The following is a 19,284-nucleotide window of genomic DNA, read 5'->3' as shown; positions in this document are numbered from 1 at the left end:
ACAGACGAGAGATCACTAAATAAAGACGATTCTGAATGCACATTGAAAATTGGATGCTTGTTTATTGATAGTACATTTCATTGAATGCTTTTTCAAGGTTAATATAGAATAATTTTATGTCAGATCCTACCCTTTTTCTGCCTTTTTATTAATAAAGAAATACACAATACATTTTGAAACCAGTTGCATAGGTATTTTTTATTGTTCTTTTGTGTGAGTTGAGATGTTTGATTTATGTAAGATTTTTGAAAGTATTTCAGTATCTGATAGGTCCTTAGTGTTGTTCTGAAGGAAGTTAAATTTTCAGTTTTAGGAATACTTGGAATTTGTTATCATACTTAGTTCTCTGAAGGATAATATTGCTCATTGAGAAAATCTAAAATGTTCAAGAGACAGTGACAATAATGGAAGGTGAAAATGGCGGATTTGGGTTAAGCAAACATTTTCATTCTTTTTAGTCTTTAATTTCTTGCAACTCAGTTGTGTTACAAGTACACCCTTGGATTGAAAAGGCTATCCTCATTATTTTCTTTCCACTTTGCATTGAGTTTCATCTATTTTGCGGTTGTGAGACTGATGCCTGCCTTTTTAGAAACATCAGGATGCCCTTGGAACATGTCCTTTAATAGAATTATTGCAATTAATTGAACAGTTTAAGTCATTATTGTTGTAAGTATGTCCTCACTGATTTTTAAGATTTTTATCCTGGGCCTCTTTTTTTTCCACAATGGATAATCAATTGCTGTCTCAATTCTAACCCTATAAATGTTTCATGTGGAAAGATACGGACCAGCATCTCTTTCTGCTTACACTCATATTCACGGTTTAGTTAAGAATGTGTGATTTCAGCTAGTAATGTGTTCAGTAATAGGCAGTGTGGGAATGACATGTTTTGTTTTATAAGAGTTGTCCCTTTGAAAAATCACATGAGACCAGCCTGGGCAACATGGTGAAACCCTATCTCTACTAAAATGCAAAAATTAGCCGGGCGTAGTGGTACACCGCTGTAATCCCAGCTGCTCAGGAGGCTGAGGCGGGAGAATCGCTTGAACCTGGGAGGTGGAGGCTGCAGGCTGCAGTGAGCCGAGATTGTACCACTGTACTCCAGCCTGGGTGACAGAGCGAGAACCTGTCTCAAAAAAAAAATCACATGACTGGTTCTGTACTATTTCCACATGCTTTATATTTTTTTGTGTTAGACTGTAAATTTTCTTCACTGAGGCAAAATAAATTTGGTACCTTTATTTTAAGAAGCTTACTTACATATACATATGATAAACTCAGTGTTAGAAATTTTTATAGGGGCAATCATTAAACTCAAACTGTTGTTGACTTAAACTGTTATATTTAAGAGCACAAATATCCTAAAAATGAAAGATTATAGGTAAGTATAAATATCTTAGAAACAAAGCGGGTTATAGGCAGGTCTTTTTAAAAAGGTAGTAAACAGTATGAAACCCACAAAACCATTTTTAGCTACCTTTCAAATTACTGTGGTATAATTTTTAAAATAGTGCTTTGTCACAACAAAAAGGCTAATTTAGTTTTTGTGATTTATTAATTTTTTAACATGTAAATATTTGGGGATTACTTTAAATTCAAAACCACAAACTGTTTCCCTCTTTAAATGCATGTGCTTTGAAAAAATCAGTATCAAATGATAATTTGGAGAAAAGTGTTACTGAGTCTTGTCTTGTGAAGAGACGTTTTGTTTGTCAATCCTACCCAGATCTCAAAAGTAAAGTGTGTCTGTTAGATAAAAACCTGGTTGTCTTTTCAGTTTTTGCTTTCAGTGCCCTGTGTTCCTCTAAGAATATGCTTTGTACTTGCTTTTCAGTTCTTTAAAAATAGGACACTTCCTTATTTTTTTTCATCTAGAAAAGATCCCTAAAGCAAGCTTCAGAGACAATACGGTGCAAAATTCCTTGTCATTTTGAACTTTCAGCTGATTGAAAGATTGACTTTCAGCTGATAGTAAACTGTTGCTTGAGTATGCTAAATGTTTTATGTCTGCGGAATTCGCTTAACTAATTTTGTGTCAGCTAATGTATGTGTGTATATATGTCTACAAATATATATATGTGATGATGTCCACAGGTGAACAGAAAAGGAGACAAATTAACCCAGGTATAAGTTGAATGTTGTAACCACATGCATATTTCAGTGATCCCTCTGTACAGATCCACAGTTCATTTCTTCTTAAAATATGCTGAAAGAGGAAAGGTATTTTTGTAAATAAAAGACTCTTGCATTATAGTTGTTATCTACTGGTGGAGCTATGGAGATTTTAGAGATAAAAAGATAACTTCAATTTCAGTTTTTCCCATTTTCCTGGTAAGAAAACTGAGGCCCAAACATGTTGAGTAAATTGTTTAGAGTGGCATAGGAAATGGCAAAGCCGTGTTGCTTATTTTTCCTACTGTTTGGGCCGTGTCTTAGTTTGGTAGTCTCTGAAATCAAAACAAGCATATTCTTGAATGTAACTTGAACTCTTTGGAGAGGTTATTTGGCTAACATTTATTGAATGTTAATAAATGTATTCCTAGATAGCATTTTAGTTTCAGGCTAAATTCTAATGGCTGCAGTGCAGTAGTGTTTCTAGCATGCTCAGTTCATACTAGTGTAAAACATTTGTGGATATTTGGAAATCGTAGTAATGTTTGAGATTAAAGTTCAGAAAAAGTATTGTTAACTACAAAACTGTATTATAGCTGTGTGATTATACAGCAAGTCCTTGAATAACATTGTGTCACTATGTCATTGATGAGAAAATAAAAAAGTCAATTCTGGCCAGAGCCATTATCTTGGGTGGAGTTTGCATGGTCGGCCTATGTCTACGTGGGTTTTCTTTGGGTACTCTGGTTTCCTCCTACATCCCAAAGATGTGCACCTTAAGGCAAATTGTCCCATCTAAATGGCCCCAGTCTGAATGAGTGTGGGTGTGTGTGAGTGTGCCCTACAGTGGGGGTAGCATCCCATCCAGGGTGGGTTCCTGCCTTTCTCCTTAAGCTGCTGGGACAGGCTCTGGCCACCTGCTACCTTGAACTGGAATAACTGGGTGAAGAATTACCTTGTTTTTATTAATCGTCGTAAAATGTATGTACATCTCACATTCATTTCAATGTTTAATATTAGAAGTGTTGTGGTCTTTATTTAGAAGTTTGGTGATGTTTTTGTGACCAGAAATATGCCATAGGAAATTACTGTTTATGTCAATTAGCCTATGATAAATTGGTTTTGTAATATGTCATTTTGATTAAAGTCATTTTCCAAGAACCTATTGATGGCATTAAGTGGAGGACTTGCTGTTACATGAATGTATACATATACCCATATAATAAAGAATTTGCTGAAAGTTTGAAGTGCTGATATAGAACAACAGAAGTTTGCTCTCAACTTAGTGTATATATGAAAACTTCTCCAGTATTGTTTGTATTTGACCAGGTTTTTAAAATATAATTTATTGTTTTTGTCAATGTGCCTCCTCCTCCTTCACCGGTAAATAGTATACACATAATCCTTCGGGATGTACCTATACATATATATGTACTTCTTTCACATAGATGATGTGGTCTCCAAACTGTAGTACTCTCTGTAACCTTTTTTTTTTTTTTTTTTGAGATGGGGTCTCCCTTTGTTGCCCAGGCTGGAGTGCAGTGGTGCAATCTCAGCTCACTGCAGCCTCTGCCTCCTGGGTTCAAGCGATTCTCTTGCCTCAGCGTCCTGAGTAGCTGGGATTACAGACATGCGCCATGACGCCCGGCTAACTTTTGTATTTTTAGTAGGGTTGGGGTTTCACCATGTTGGCCAGGCTAGTCTTGCACTCCTGACCTCAAGTGATCCACCCACCTCGGCCTCCTAAAATGCTAGGATTCAGATGTGAGTCACCACACCCGGCCTTTAAAGCCTTTTGTATGACTTGGGGCAGTTCTTCACTGAACCAGCTGGATGTGATTTATGGTGAGACTCTTTAACACTTCTACAACATTTACTAATAGAGTAATAACAACTAACATTTCATAGCACTTAACCAGGTGCCAAATACTGCCCTGGAATATAATCAGAAGAGGTGAGTAAGACCTACTGAGAGTATATTCCACTTCCCTCATTTCCCTTATGTATTTCTTAACAGCCATATGAGTTAGGGACCATTATTGTTTCCATTTTACAGATGAGGAAACCGAAACACAGGGAAAAAAGTAGAAATAACTCTCATTGCTGTTAAAAACAGAGCCAGACACGTGCAGCCTCTTTGGTTGGTGCTCAAGCAATACTGTCCATGATGCATCATCATTACCTATTCTAGAAGGTTTAGCTTTACAGTGTGTTGCTACTTTCTAGAGTGACTTTCACAGTGGCCTGGATTTTAAATTGTGATCAAAGGTATGATTTTAAAATGTTATTTTTTTCCAATTGAGAGGATTTATTTAAAAATCATAAGGATATTTACACATATTAGGATTTAAAAAAATTTTGGTTGTCTTAAAATGGACATACTATAATATTGATCATCTTAACCATTTTTGTGTGTGTGGTTCAGCAGTGTTAAGTACATTTACATTGTTATGCAAATAATCTCCAGAACTCTAAAATTTTACTTGAAAAACTACTACATTAAAAAAAATGTCTTTTAGGAATGAATTTCAGCTTTGGAGGATGGTTGTGTTGGGTGATTTTGATCATCTTCCATGAGATGTTAAGTTTTGAAAGAAAAATTAACTTGCAGGTTAGATCTAATCGTATATATGCAGCAACGTTAGGTTTTCAAAGTATATTTGAGAAATTAAATATCTCATTTTAAGGTCCTTTTAAAATGTTACAATTATATTATTTCTTGTTGCTGGTAAAGAGATGTGACATTCTTTGAAAGACAGAGTTTTATCTGTGCAATTCCTGAACGCTGATGTTAATTGGAAGGATGCAGTAGAACCTGTCAGTACATTTAAACTCTTACTAACTGAATAAGCTGATCAGATACATTGGAAGCTCATTTAGTGAATTAATATGCTTAAAACTCAGGTGACTGGTTCCCTATTCCTGCCTTACTTGAGAGTCTGTTTACCTAAAGTATTTTTCATTGTTAGTTGGTATCAGATCTCTAATGTTGGAAGATTTTATAGAGAAAATATACATGAGAAGATACCATGTAGAATAAGTCCACAAAAGCAAGTTTTAAATTCTCTTACGTAATTACAATCAGTACAGATTAGAATTTTGTATATGCCAGGTTGTATGTGATAAATGTTTGCTGACAGTTACTAGCATTTTTATGAGTGTAGTACTGTGTAGGGATTCTGTAAGCCTGGAGTCTTTTCTGGTGTGGCTGTTGGTCTTTGTTGGTAGAGGCCTGGTCATGCTGAACCTTTACTCCTGCTGCTACCTTTTCTTTAACTCATTTCTACAAAGAATATTGTCGTGATTTTTATAATAAGTACTTGTCATAAAATAAGATTCTAAAACCCAAATATCATGTTTGTAATCTAGTTGTTTTATGTGAGCAAACTTTTAAATATGTAATATGTTAGCCCTGTTCCTTTATGACTTTGTTTTTTAGTGTTCTGCAAGTTTCCTTATCCTTAGCACTTTGGACTTTTTTTTTTTTTTTTTTTTTTTTTTTTTTTTTTGATGAGACAGAGTGTCTCTCTTGTCACCCAGGCTGGAGTGCAGTGGTGCAATCTTGGCTCACTGCAGTCTCCAATCTCCACTTCCTGGGCTAAAGTGATTCTTCTGCCTCAGCCTCCTGAGAAGCTGGGATTACAGGCACGTGCCACCACGCCTGGCTAATTTTTTGTATTTTTAGTAGAGACGGGGTTTCACCATGTTGGCCAGGCTGGTCTGGAACTCTTGCCCTCAGGTGATCCATCCGCCTTGGCCTCCCAGAGTGTTGGGATTACAGGTGTGAGCCACTGTGCCTGGCCAGGATTTTGTATTCTTGATGCCATTTTTACAGTTCTTCCCTTCTTCCCCCAAATATCACTTGTGTAATTTTTGTCTGATATACCTTCAGCCCAGTGAACTAGCCAGTCTTTTCAGTATTGTGGTTTATACTTTTCTCTAGACGGTGGTAAAGCTGATGAGTGAAATGACCAATGGCTGCTTTGTGATGATGGCAGGGTAGAATCAAGTGAGACTTGAGGGCAGCAGGTGCGGAAGACTGTGAACCCAACTTGCCTCACAGCTCCAGTTTGTTCTTTCTTTCCTTTCTTCCCTCATTTTCTTTCTTCTCTTCTTCTGTCCTTTCCTTTCTTGGGGATGGGGTGAGGGAAGGGAGGAGAAAGGAGTGTGTGGAAGAAAAGAAGACAAATCAGAAGAGATAAGTAATACCTACTGAGAGTATATTCCATTTCCCTCATTCCCTCCAGTTGTCCCCCTCTTCCTCCAATCACCCTTTAGGGAAATAAAGTTGAGGTCAGAAGGACCTATGTGTTACAGCTGCTGCTTAGCTGCTATTTTTAGCATGGCCCTACATCAGGCTGGCACCAGGCCACGATGGCACAGGGTCAGCACGTTGTGAGACTGCTGGTAAATGTCAAAAACTTAACTTTCAGATATCAAACAAAACTAAATTTCAGACATATTCTGTGCTGTGGTACTCTATTTGCTTTTATTTTTTCTGAAATAGGATGTACATGTTTTTAGAAGTGATTGATCTTTAATAGTAGCCATACATAAATCTTGGAACATGTAATGTATAGTTTATTTTAGGTAGGAGAAAGATTTAAGAATTGTCTTGTCAGGTCAGACGTGTAATCCAGCTCAATACTTTTCATTTTGCGGTGCCACCAAGAGGTGTGAAATTTGCCTGATCTATTTACTATGCCTCGGGGGTTCTTAAAATTGCTGTAGCTGTTGAAGTTGTGGAGTCTGAATTAGTTTATATAATTATAGGTGCCATCAGACATTAAAAAGAAACACATACTGTTTTTCCTACAGTTATCCCTGTTCTCTTGGCTAACTCATTTGTGTGTGTTTAGATTTGGTTAATACTCTAGTAATATATTTAAAACTTACTATTCATTTTTGTAGGGAGCAGCTAGGTTTTAGCTGAAAATATTAGTATCTGGGTCTAGATTCTATACACCCTAGAGCCAGTGTTATGTAGATTGTGTTTGCAAATTGAGTTTAAAGTTTTTGGATGCATATATGAATTTAAGAATGTGGCTATCTGTAAATATGTTGTATTTGTTCTTGAGTAATTTTGGAAAGAAAAATGTCACAAGGTGAATTTGTATCTTTGGAAGGGACTTTAGTAAGAATAGTAATTGTATTCTTTCTATAAAGGTACATAGAAAAGTTGAGGGCATGTTGGGGATGATTTGTGGTGTACCATGAGCTACACTGAATACAAATGGAAACGCTGATGATTATTTGCTTATCCAGTGAGTAGTGGTGTAATGTTCTTAAATCCATCAGATGGCAGGATAACGTTTAGTAGTGCAATGATCTGACACCCTTCTTAAGGTAACACAAACTAATTGGCCCAAATAACTAGAAATGGAATCAAATTGATTTTCTTCACATTATCTTTAAGGTAGTTATTGGATGAATTCTGCTGAATTTACTCTTATGGAAATAAGAAAGCTTATGTTGAGGGATTTAGTGAAAGGTGAATTGCTTGGTCTAGTATACAACAGAAGGCAGATGTTTTAGAGTTTATTTACATTCTTACATCTTTTTTTTTGAAACGGAGTGTCGCTCTGTGGCCCAGACTGGAGTGCAGTGGCGCGATCTCAGCTCACTGCAACCTCCGCCTCCCGGGTCCACTGACTCTCCTGCCTCAGCCTCCTGAGTAGCTGGGATTACAGGCGCCCATCACCACGCCCAGCTAATTTTTGTGTTTTTTTTTTTTTTTGGTAGAGACGGGGTTTCACCGTGTTGGCCAGGCTGGTCTCGAACTCCTGACCTCAGGTGATCCACCCGTCTCTGCCTCCCAAAGTGCTGGAATTATAGGCGGTAGCCACCGTGCCTGGCCCACATTCTTAAAACAGATTCTTAACATTTTGGATGAGAGCAACTTGGGTAGTTTGCTGAATTATTAGGAAACATAGTTAATATCTTGGGGATAGAATATCAAGTTCATTGAACTATATCATAGTGTAATCTTTCTGTAGTTAGAGGTTATAGTAGATAATTCAAAAGTGGCCTGGAGATAGATTGTCAACTGACCTATTGATATCAATGTATCTCTCTAGATATGTGTATATGTATAATTTAATATGATGCATAGAACATTGTAAAGTACTGGATGTTAGTGGGTAAGAGACTACCTTTTGTATCTTTAATGCAATTTACGTTTTGTTTAGGTGAGTCATGTAAATTGATGTGAGCTCTAGCTTAAGATGCCTTATTAAAACCAAAGCCCAGTAGGTAGTTTGATTAGTGCTGTTCAGAGTTTTTATAAGCAAAGTGCTCAGATGACTTTCCTTATTAGAACTTGTCAGAGCAGTTTCTTTGCAGTTTTCATGGATCTCCCTTAGCAACTTATTAAAGAGGCATTTTGTTTAAGCTGTTTCATAAATAGCAGGAAATTCCAAAGGCCTGGATTGTATTGCATTTTTGCTTTCAATAATGACTACTGCTGTGGGGGAAAAAGCCTTTAAAATACTCTATTCATGTTAACAATTTGTAGCAAAGTACTTTTATTTTAAAATGGATGAATTTTTAAAGTACAGATTCAAGTTTCATTCAAGGTTTTCACTGTTTTTATTAAAATTCTTTGTAGTTTATATTTTAGGTGTGTTAGATAACAATTAGTGATATAATAGCTAGTAACTATGAGTTTATTCAAAATTTACTGTTATGTAATTGGGTATGAATTTGTTTCAGTAGCTCATAGCTACTCCGTGTGGCATTTTGCTGAGTGAATTGTACCCATCCCTAAATTACCAAGTTACGCAAAGAGGAGCTGACCTTGAACAACATCTGGCAGTATTACGTGTTGTGCAAGAACAGGAAAGACAAATACCAAGCTCTGTGCAACATTTATGGTGGCATCACCATTGGCTAGGCCATCATCATCTGTCAGACTCATTGAAATGCCAAGTGGTTGATCATGGAGATGATGCAGGCTGGCCACCAGGTGTCTTTGTTAAGTGGAGAGCTGACCATGGAGCAGTGAGTTTCCGTCATTTGGAAGTTTCAGGATGAGAAGTTTCTCATACCAACAAATGTTTGCACTGGAGGGATTGATGTGAAGCAAGTCACCATTGTTGTGAACTTGGATCTCCCTGTAAACCAAGCAGAGGAGCCAGACTGTGAGACCTACCTCTAGTGCATAGGGGGGACAGGACAGCTTTAGGAGAAAAAGGCCTCACCTACAACATTATTGAAGCAAATAAGCTGTGCGTGCTTATGAAAATCCAGGACCACTTCAACTTTAAGCATCTGGACCACAAAGACGTGGAAGAAATGGAATATATAGAATATTAAAGAGAAACTGTATTCTTTGTGAAAATATCCTAATTTATGATAGAATGTCCTGGTGAGTTTTGAAGATAAGTTTTCATGCTGAAAACGTCCACTTTTCGACATGAAACTCACAAACGGCAAAATAAGTGTCGTAGTACCCTTAGTTTTAAGACCTGAAGTATTTTTGAAACCAAGTTGATGTTAAGCATGTGATCTTTTTGAATTAAAAAAAAAACAAGATTTGGGCCAGGCATGGTGGCTCATGCCTGTAATCCCAGCACTTTGGGAGGCTGAGGTGGGTGGATCATGAGGTTAGGAGATCGAGACCATCCTGGCTAACACGGTGAAACCCTGTCTCTACTAAAAACACAAAAAGCTAGCCGGGTGTGGTGGCGGGCACCTGTAGTCCCAGCTACTCGGGAGGCTGAGGCAGGAAAATGGCGTCAAGCTCCACTGCAAGAGGTGGAGCTTGCAGTGAGCTGAGATCATGCCACTGCCCTCCAGCCTGGGCAAAAGAGTGAGACTGTCTCAAAAAAACAAAAAACAAAAGCAAGATTTAAAAAGAAAAGCATGTAGTTTGTATTTTTAAAATAGCATGCGTAGGATGAGTCTTGGTGGTAGTGGGTTAAGCCATGGTGGATTAAGCTCTGAAAAACCAAAAAGTTCGTGTAGCCGTATTTAGATATAGAGAGTTCTCACCCCTACCTCCATTCAGGTATTTGTACTTCATTGGGCTGCTTATTTAATATTCTTGTATAAAAACTTTTCACATCTTGATTTTCCCCCTTCATACTTCCTGTTAAAGATAGGAAACATTATAGTTCAGAATGTAATCTGTAAAAAGTTCAGTATATGACAGTCTATTTTAGGGTCGTTTTAGGGATTTATTGGCTTTACCACGTTTAAACTGCTAGTTTAAAAATTTATGAGTTGCTGTTTTCCTCTTCGATCCTTTACAATTGTGCAACAATTAATTTTCTCTTCCTCTTTTGTTTCCCTTGTCTTAGAATTGAGCTTTGAACCCAACTCTTTCAGGAAGCCTTATTTAATAATCCTAAAACATTCTATGTCTTAGATTCATACTGTTTCTTCTTAAAAATCTGTAATAGTAAACCAGATCCATTTAGATAATCTGGCTTCCTTTCTAGATTGAGGGGCATTCTGTCTCTCCAGTGAATGTGGGTAGACCTTCCGTAAGGGATTGTTGTGGAGACTGACCCTCGCCTGATTCACGGTCTTTTCCAAATTTGAGAACACAGCTGTGGAACTCATCGTTAATGTAAAAATCGGAGAAAATGAGGGACAGTTTTTTTTTAATGAGAAATCAGAATATCCTTTGTAGGATTGTAGATTTCTAAGCATCTTTGATGGAGGAAGCATCAGTTGTTTAATCAAATTGAATCAAAATATGGAGTGCTAACAGATGTAAAAATACTCTACCATACACTGTTACGGAGTAGTCATTTTGAATTTATCATTGTTTAGCAGATATTTCTAGTCTTGTTTTTTTGGGGTGAGAATTACAGAGCATTTAAATACAAAGTCTTTTTTTGGAGTGAAAGATGAATCTGCTAGTTTGAAAAAAAATTCTGGCAAATTTTAAATCTAGAACAGCCAACTACTGTATTAACAGTGCCAGTGCATTATATGCATAGTAGACATTGAAATGTCACTTGAATGAATGATAGCCTTAGAGTATATGCCAGTCTTGTGGGTGTCTGCATGAAATTCTCTTAATGGAAAAAAATAGCTCCAGTTTCTAATTTCTATTTGATTTTCTGAATCTGAATTGCTGTGACATAGTCTTTGAGGAAGGTGAATAGGAATATGACTGCTGGATAAGTAGGCTGGTTTTCAGTACTGGGTTTGTCATCAATATATTTCTCCAAATACTGTGTAGGGTTTCTTTTTTTTTCTTCTCATTTGACGAGACCTTTTCTTTAAGCTTGTTAACTTGCTAATAGTAGCATCAGGCCAAAAGCTATTCTGAAAGCTATTTATTTATTAGATGATTCCCAACTTCTAAACAGAAAGTAACTTGAATATTCCCATATAGAACAGTACTTTTGGGTTACCTAGAAAAATAATTTTGAATTATAAATGCGTTTGTGGGATTAAGTGATTGCTTTTTCCTTCTATTTGATGTTTCATTTTTAAAAGAAATTGGTATAACTAAGTTTAGTTTTTGAAAACTCTCCCTCTCACAGATGATATGTAAAAAAACACATAACTTCAGAATATCCCACAAGATCTTACACACTGTGAAATGACACTGTCTAATTAATAGGAATGGTTTTTTACACGGTCTCCAAAATGCTGATGACTTTCTCTTGAGGTAGAATTTGCTTAAGACTCGATTTGCATAACATGGGGTACTCCAGAGCAGTTTTCTGAACAATAATTTAACAATAGGGCTGTACTCTCAGTGCTTGGCCCCTGAGAGGGCTGGGTTATCCAGATATTGCGTGACCACCTGTTCCCATTTGTCCAGTCAGTCTTGGCTTATGTCTCTTTTCCTATACAGTCACCTCTTTCACTTGTACAAGTGTTCCAGTTTGGATAATAAAGTCTATGGTTACCCTAGCCATACATCTTGTTTCTCAGAAGGAAGAGGGCAAGATATAAATCAGTTTAGAATTGTGCCCTATGTGCACTTGTGTGTGTAGGGAGAGAGTAAGAGAGGGAAGGTGGTGTTTTTTGGGATTGAAAGGTGACCTTTGGCTTATTTCTGGTCTCCGTCAATGGGCTCTCCTCAATCTTTCATATATAGGAGATACGTTTCTGTCTGTATCTCCTATTCAGACCAAAAGGAAGCAGTTAAGAGATTCTCAGTCTCCATGGGTTTGATGTCACCACCCCTGATTTTTTTTTCTCAATTTAAAGATATGTAAATTTTATATTCTTATTCGAAGTTGTATTGTTTTAGCAATCTTAGATTGTTGTTCACAGGTACTGCTTTCATTTTAGGTACTTGCACTTAAGTAACGTATCATTTGCTAATCACATGGTCAGGAGCTTGGGGAAGATACCTGAGCCATTAGGAGGCGTCTTGTCTTACTATCCGTGTGCCTCTAGGCAGGACACTTACTGGCCCTGAACTTCCTCAAGTCCTTATAAAATGGGACTAATTATATCTTTATCACCTCTGTCATAAGGCTGCTAAGAGGCTCACATGGGAATACATGAAAGTATTTGAATTCTAAATAGTACACAAAAGGGAAATACATTGTTACACATCGCTCCAGTTTTACCTAATTTCCTTCATTTATTCTAGTTTTCTGTATTTTTCAAAAACTCTGTAATCTTATATTGATTTCATAATTAGGGAAAGGAAACATTGTTTTAAAAAAAATCTTAAAACACAAATTTCTCTATCCACAGATTTATTTTTGTTGATAATTTATTATGATTGTTGCCTGATCTAGTGCAGCTAAACAGAGCGTGTTTTATTCATCGAGGTGTATCATGCCTTAATGTCTTAATTTCTCCCTTGTTTTTGACCCTAGTGACTAATGAATTTTTGTCTTCACTTGGAACTCTAGAATTCACCTGAAAATGGAAAAGGGACAGCTAAAATCAATTCTATGTTATTCATGTGTAGAATGGACAGTTGTGGGCTGACCTCATCACTTAGGGTTTAGTTTCCAGGCTTCCCTGAATATGTACCATGGCAAGTGGAAGATGGAAGAAGAAAGAACAACTCTTAGATTTATGTTTGTGAATTCCTTATGTCGTATGACTGCACTAATATCTACATTCGCTTCTTTTGGAAACTTTAATTAATAAATGAAGAGAGTTGGTTAGCATTTCCCCCAATTTAAAGATTTACAAATAAATTATTCAGAAAAATAATTTCAAATAAAATTTTAAGGGCTTATTATGAACTGAAATCTTACTTGTGTTTTTTTCAATTGTATTTTTGGGTATTCTCATAAGTCCTTGCCTCGGAAAGTTGTGGTGATATGACCCAGACTACCTATTCCACATTCTATTTTTGCTATCACAGTTTAATATTTTCAGTGAAGTTTAGACTGGATTAGCCATCACATCAAGCATTTCCCCCCTTTCTGACCTTAGTGTCCTTTCTGCACTTCTAATTTGTACCATAGAGCGCCATTAAAAAAATTTTATATGCTGTGTTTGTACACACATGCATGTGGAAGAGTGGACTTTGTGTATGTATAAGAGTGTTAATCAGCTTGCAAACTTTAGACAGGCAGGGCTCAGCTCTTAGAATCTATATTGCAGCCAGGATGGTGTTGTTCATACCTACCCTGTGCAGAACCTTCAGTGGCGTCCCTTTGTTCAGAGGCCTGAAGTCATTCATGGGTGTACAAGGCCCAGCATGGTCTGGCCTGGACCCTCAGCCACCTTCTGCACAATGTCCTCCCTTGCCTTTCAGATGTGTCTAGGCTGCCCTGCTACCTGCCTTTGCCTATGTTCTTTTTTCTGTCTGGAATGCTCTTCTGTGCTTGGTTCATGCCCTAATTGTCATCTTGGCTCAGAGAAATAATCCTGGCAACAAATTACCTCCTTTGAATCCTAATCATAGTTTTTTGTGTGATTTTTCTTTTTTGGATTGTCCTCTCCCATGAGATTGTAGGCTCCAGGAGGGCAGAAACTGTAAATATGTGTGTGAATATGTATATGTGCATCTGTTTGTATCCATGGCTACCAGTATAACCATTTGCACATAGTTGTCTCTCAGTAAAAGTTTGTTGAATAAATGGATGAAGGAAGTGGTGTTTTACTTTGGGAATATTTTCATAACTCTCCAGGAGGAGGCATTGCTTTTATTCAGTGGTTCCATCTATCTATTACTTCACACCCATCACACAAAGAATATGCCAGTTTGAAAAATACAGCCTAGTTTTGTGTGTTTGGCTACTTTGGGCCACTCCCAGATTTTCCAGAGGTACACTTGCATTCACCTTTATGGTTAGAGGCACTTTCTTAGAATCTGAGTTTAAGAAACGGTATGCTGTTTTAATTACAGTAAGTACTTTATCAAGGTCAGTTGTCTTAGAATGTGGATTTATATGACATAGTCTCTAATACATTCAGTTTGGCACGTATTATAGGGAAAAACCAAATAGTCCTGTTTGCAGCCAAAGATTGCAGGATGGTGGTTGGTGTGTAGTTAGAGCAGGAGACTTTCTTTTGCTCACATGCACAGGTCAGTTCTCTTCTTTCCTGTCTTGTCAGTTCTCTTGGATGAGCAACTGTGTTTGGTCATGGGGGCAAGGCACTGACCTTGGAGCTCATGTGCAGGGTCACTGTGGGCCATAGCAAGTCTGCCTGAACTTTTTTTCCCCCCTATCTGTTGATCTGTGCATTCTTGCTTATGCTTGAGCTTTTTTTCAGTTTGTTTTTAATCTTTGCTTCCTCAAGTTAACATAAGTAGCAGGGTAGAATGATCTGCCACATGAAAGTCATTTCTGTCTCAAAGTGGTCTTGGAGAAACCTGAAATTTTTCAGTGTCTTGTTTGGGATGAGGATTGGGATGAGCTCTCATTTGAAACACATTTATTTGCCATTTTATATTGTTGCAGCTCAACATATTGACCACCTTTTGGGTAGTACCAGTTCTGTGCTTTACAAGCATGATTTCTAGCTCTCATAACAACTTTGAGGAGAAGGTATTCTCATTCTAAGGCTGAGGAAACAGATATGTTAAGTCACTTGTCAGGAGCATCTGGGAAGTCTGTGCTAGACTTGAACACCTAGGCCTCCCAGCTCTCAAGTGGGATCATGTTGTACTTTGTTTTCCAAGTGTTGCTAGAGGCAGCTTGTCTTTTTGCACATGTCATTCACAGTCCTCCTTGGTCTGTGATACCATTCAAATATAGTGGCCTGACCTCTGAGCAGTGTTTCACTACTTCTGAATGTATTATGTTTTATTTTTTTCTCTTTGATAAGTAGTAATGGATGTATAACCCATTCACGATATAGTACCTTCTTGTTCCTTGGAGCTGATACTACACTCAGTTGAGGGTGACTTTTTCTTTGTTGGACGTTTACAAATAATTTCAGTCACAACATTTAGTGACATAAATACTTTGACTTGAAACAATTACCATTTTCTCGATTTTAGTGGGAGACTGGGGCAATGTGTGTAGGACATCCTTCAGAAAGAGAAGAGTATAACAAGCTGTGTGAGGCAGTAGAGGTTCACACACCTCAGTTACTGGAAGGCGCAACTTCGAGTTCTTGTGGATTGTGTTGGCAGCCCTGTAGATAGATTCAGCAGATGCTGTAGACATTCTCTTACTACCGAATTATAGCTTAAAGACCTAACTCTTAGAGCAAGCCTTAAAATGTGCTTTCCCCGCTTTGTTTTAGGAAACTCTTCTGTTTGCTGATGAGGAAAGGTTATCTTTCCAGGCAGCATCCAGGAATGGTCTTTTGAATGTCTTCATGCCTTCTTGTGACCTCATTCCTGCTGCCATCGTACTTATCCCTGCTCAAATTAGTTAACTGCCTGCATGTTCAACTTTATTCCATAGCTGGATCTGCCTGTAGCATTTGCAGCTTTCTGTGTAGACTGGGCACAAGTTAAAAGCTTAGGAAGTCTATATAACTCACCATAATTTTAGCACTTTAACTTATTAAGGTACATGTTTTGGTTATCTGATTTATAGAAGTACCATGTAAAAATCCACCTATGCTGTACAATTGCTGAAATACTGAGTAAGCTCTGCATTTTATGACCAAGTTATAGGATGAATAATTACTCTCTGGAGTGAATGGTTCAAAATGAAATAACTGTATGCCTTAGGTGTGACGTGACACGAGATGTATTTAAGCCCCAAAGGTATGTAATTATCACACTACTCTTGCATATACACACAAGTACATTTATGCTTATGGCAAGAGTTTTATGTGCAAAAGAAAACTCACTTTCTGGTAAGCGAAGGAACAGTCCATTATTTTTGAGGGGTTCAGATGTTGTTTGGTATTAGAGGCTCCATTTCAATTCCCCTGCATTTCTTTAGGGTCTAATTTAAATTCATACATCACTTGATTCTAGAGTAAACCATTATCATACCCTGGATTTTGAATATTAAGGACAGTTGAGGGAGTTTCTCAAAGCACCATTTTATGACTTATAGTCTGCCTCTGTATTCAGTGATTTATTATGTATTCCATTCTTAGACTGCATTTTGATCATCAACTGTATTAAGGCAATATATGTTGTACTTTATTTTACTTTCTACTGAAAGTAAAAGCTATTTTGTAGTCTATTTAGATTTTTAATTTTATAATCTGGTCTCATTTTACAGATCATGAGTAATTAAAGGTATCTCAAGCTGATTTGTCCTGTTTTTAATTCAGTATTAAAGTATTATTTTAATCACATTAAAAATGTGACTGATATTTTTTGTTTATCACAATTCTACTAGCCCCACTGAGTAACTGCTGCTGTTGAATTAGTGATGGGGTTATATCAGTTTCCCTTGTCAAAGGACCAGATACGTCAGCTTGGTATTTAGCTTGGTAGTTGTGACTTAGTTTTCTGTCCTCAAGCCCAGGAGATGAGAATTCCTTATTCTGGGTACCAGTGGAGGCCTACAGTGGCTCCTGGGTGTTCCTTTGGGCTAGAGAAAGTCAAGTTGAGATGCCCCCGGCTTTCAGACTAGAAGTAAAATAGCAGTGATGGTATTGATGTAGCTAAGTGATGTAGCTTACCTGTTTACAGTGCGATTCTTTTGAGAGACTTTAAAACACACACACACACACGCACACACACACAATTAGATGGCAGGAGCCAGAATGTTAACTTGGTTTTGTAACTAAGTGTTTGAGAACAATATATTTAAAGCTTTAAACTTCTAAAAAATATAATTTACAAGTAATTTGTAGAAAAGGATAGTAGATTGCTACCATTATGCTAAATATCAATCTGTTCAGTAAAGAGACTGGCAAATTTTTATTCATCTATAATTTTGCTGTCTGATGTGGTAGCCATGTGGCAGGCTGGAATTGAGATTACTGAAAGTGTAACACATGCACCAGAGTTTTGAAGACTTAGTGCAATAAAAAGAATGTAAAACATTATGAGCAATTTATTGAAATGATAATATTTGTGTTAAAAGTATTATTAGAATTAATTTAGCCTGTTTATTTTAATTTTTAAAAGGTGACTACTAGGAAATTTAAAATTACATAGTGGCTTCATTATTTTTTAATTAGTGCTAGTCTCTAGGCCCTTTGGTCTCATAATAAGTTCTTTCTGTTTATGTATACAATTCAGCTATGATTTGATTACATACTTGATTTTAACTTTTTGCCAGCATAAATCTAAACACTGTAGTGATTCTTAAACCTTAGTTTCAAAACACTGTGTGTGTGTGTCTGTGCGTGTGTTTTGGCGGAGATGGAGCCTTGCTCTGTTGTCCAAGCTGGAGTGCAGTGTCAGAATCATAGCTCACTGCAGCCCCGAACTCGGGTTCAAGTGATCTTCTTGCCTCAGCCTCCCAAATAGCTGGGACTACAGGTGCACGCCACCATGCCCAGCTTCAAACACTCTTTTTAAGTTGCCCTTCACATTATTTGAGACTGTTTTTTATCTTAAATTTTAAGGCAGAAGAATCATCTGCCAATTGATTATTTTGTAGGTTTCAGACTTCATTGGCTGAGTTATTTACAATGAGCTAGAATTCATTTTATTTTCGTAGAAGTTCAGTGGGTTAGTTATGATATTTGGGATTTTATTTCTGGTAAAATACAATGAATGCTATTAATGAAATTATTGAAAGTAAGGGCAAAAACTGCAATTACTTTTGCACCAACCTAATATATTTACTTTAAAAAATCATTCCTTTGGACTTGGCTGTGAAAATTAAAAAAGAGAAAACCCTCATTCCTTAAAAACGTTGGCTTTTATAGTAATAAGCTGTCTTACAGGTTTGATATATATATATATAATATATATAACATAATATATAATATATATAATATATAAAATATATATTATATATATATTATATATTATATATAAAATATATATTATATTATATATATTATATATATAATATATATTATATTATATATATTATATATAAAATATATATTATATATATTATATATAAAATATATATTATATTATATATATTATATATAAAATATATATAATATATATTTTTTATATATAATTATGTAATATATATAATATGTATATAGTGTAAAGACAGAAGTAGTATGGGTTTTCTTGAGTTTCAGTGTTTCTTGGATTTTACTATCCAGTTTATAAAAAGGAGGAGAAACAGACCAACATAAGATGGTGAATTCTTTGTTTTTTGTAGTATTTTTCAAAATGTAGTCTCCGGTTCAATAGCATCATCATCACCTCTTAATTTGTTAGAGATACACATTCTTGGGCTTTACATAGACATGCTGACTGGGAAACTCTGGAGATGGGGCCTAGCATCTGGGTTTTAATAAGCATTCCAGGTGATTCTGATACGCACAGAACCACTGGCCTAATGTAGTGGTCAGGGTCCACCCAGGAAAAGAGAAACTACTCTTAAGTTTTTGAAACAGGAATTCAGTGCAAGGTATTGGTTATTCAGGTTATGCAGCTGAAACAGCAAGGTAGATTGAATGATGAGGGCTTTTAAAGCAGCACAAAGATAATACACAAAGATAATACACTCACTGGGTTAGGCTATGGGAATTTAGGAGCCAGGGTTCACCTCAGGAGACTGAAACCTCCTGGTAGGGGCAAGTAGGAGCTGGAGCCATGGAAGCAATGCAGCCATTGCTGGAAACACTACCTAAAGAAGAGATGGAAGGAGTGGGAGAAATGTTGTGAATCCTTCCTTCTCACCTTCCAGTTTTGCACCAGTGCCTCTTGTAGACTGAACCCAGAGAAAA

The 19,284-nt window shown here is 36.7% G+C and overlaps 1 protein-coding gene and 1 pseudogene across 1 annotated transcript in view; both read left to right on the top strand.

The window, feature by feature from the left end:
* Window positions 1–19,284, top strand: part of ZSWIM6 (zinc finger SWIM-type containing 6) — a 211,161-nt gene that overhangs the window by 6,027 nt on the left and 185,850 nt on the right. The window lies entirely within an intron of this gene.
* LOC129528108 (ATP-dependent RNA helicase DDX25-like) lies at window positions 120–18,298 on the top strand (annotated as a pseudogene).

This window comes from Gorilla gorilla, chromosome 19 (assembly GCF_029281585.2).
Source record: "Gorilla gorilla gorilla isolate KB3781 chromosome 19, NHGRI_mGorGor1-v2.1_pri, whole genome shotgun sequence".
In the NCBI taxonomy this organism is placed as follows: Eukaryota; Metazoa; Chordata; class Mammalia; order Primates; family Hominidae; genus Gorilla; species Gorilla gorilla.
Note: the sequence above shows the minus strand (reverse complement) of the source record. Positions and strands in the feature narration are given on the sequence as shown.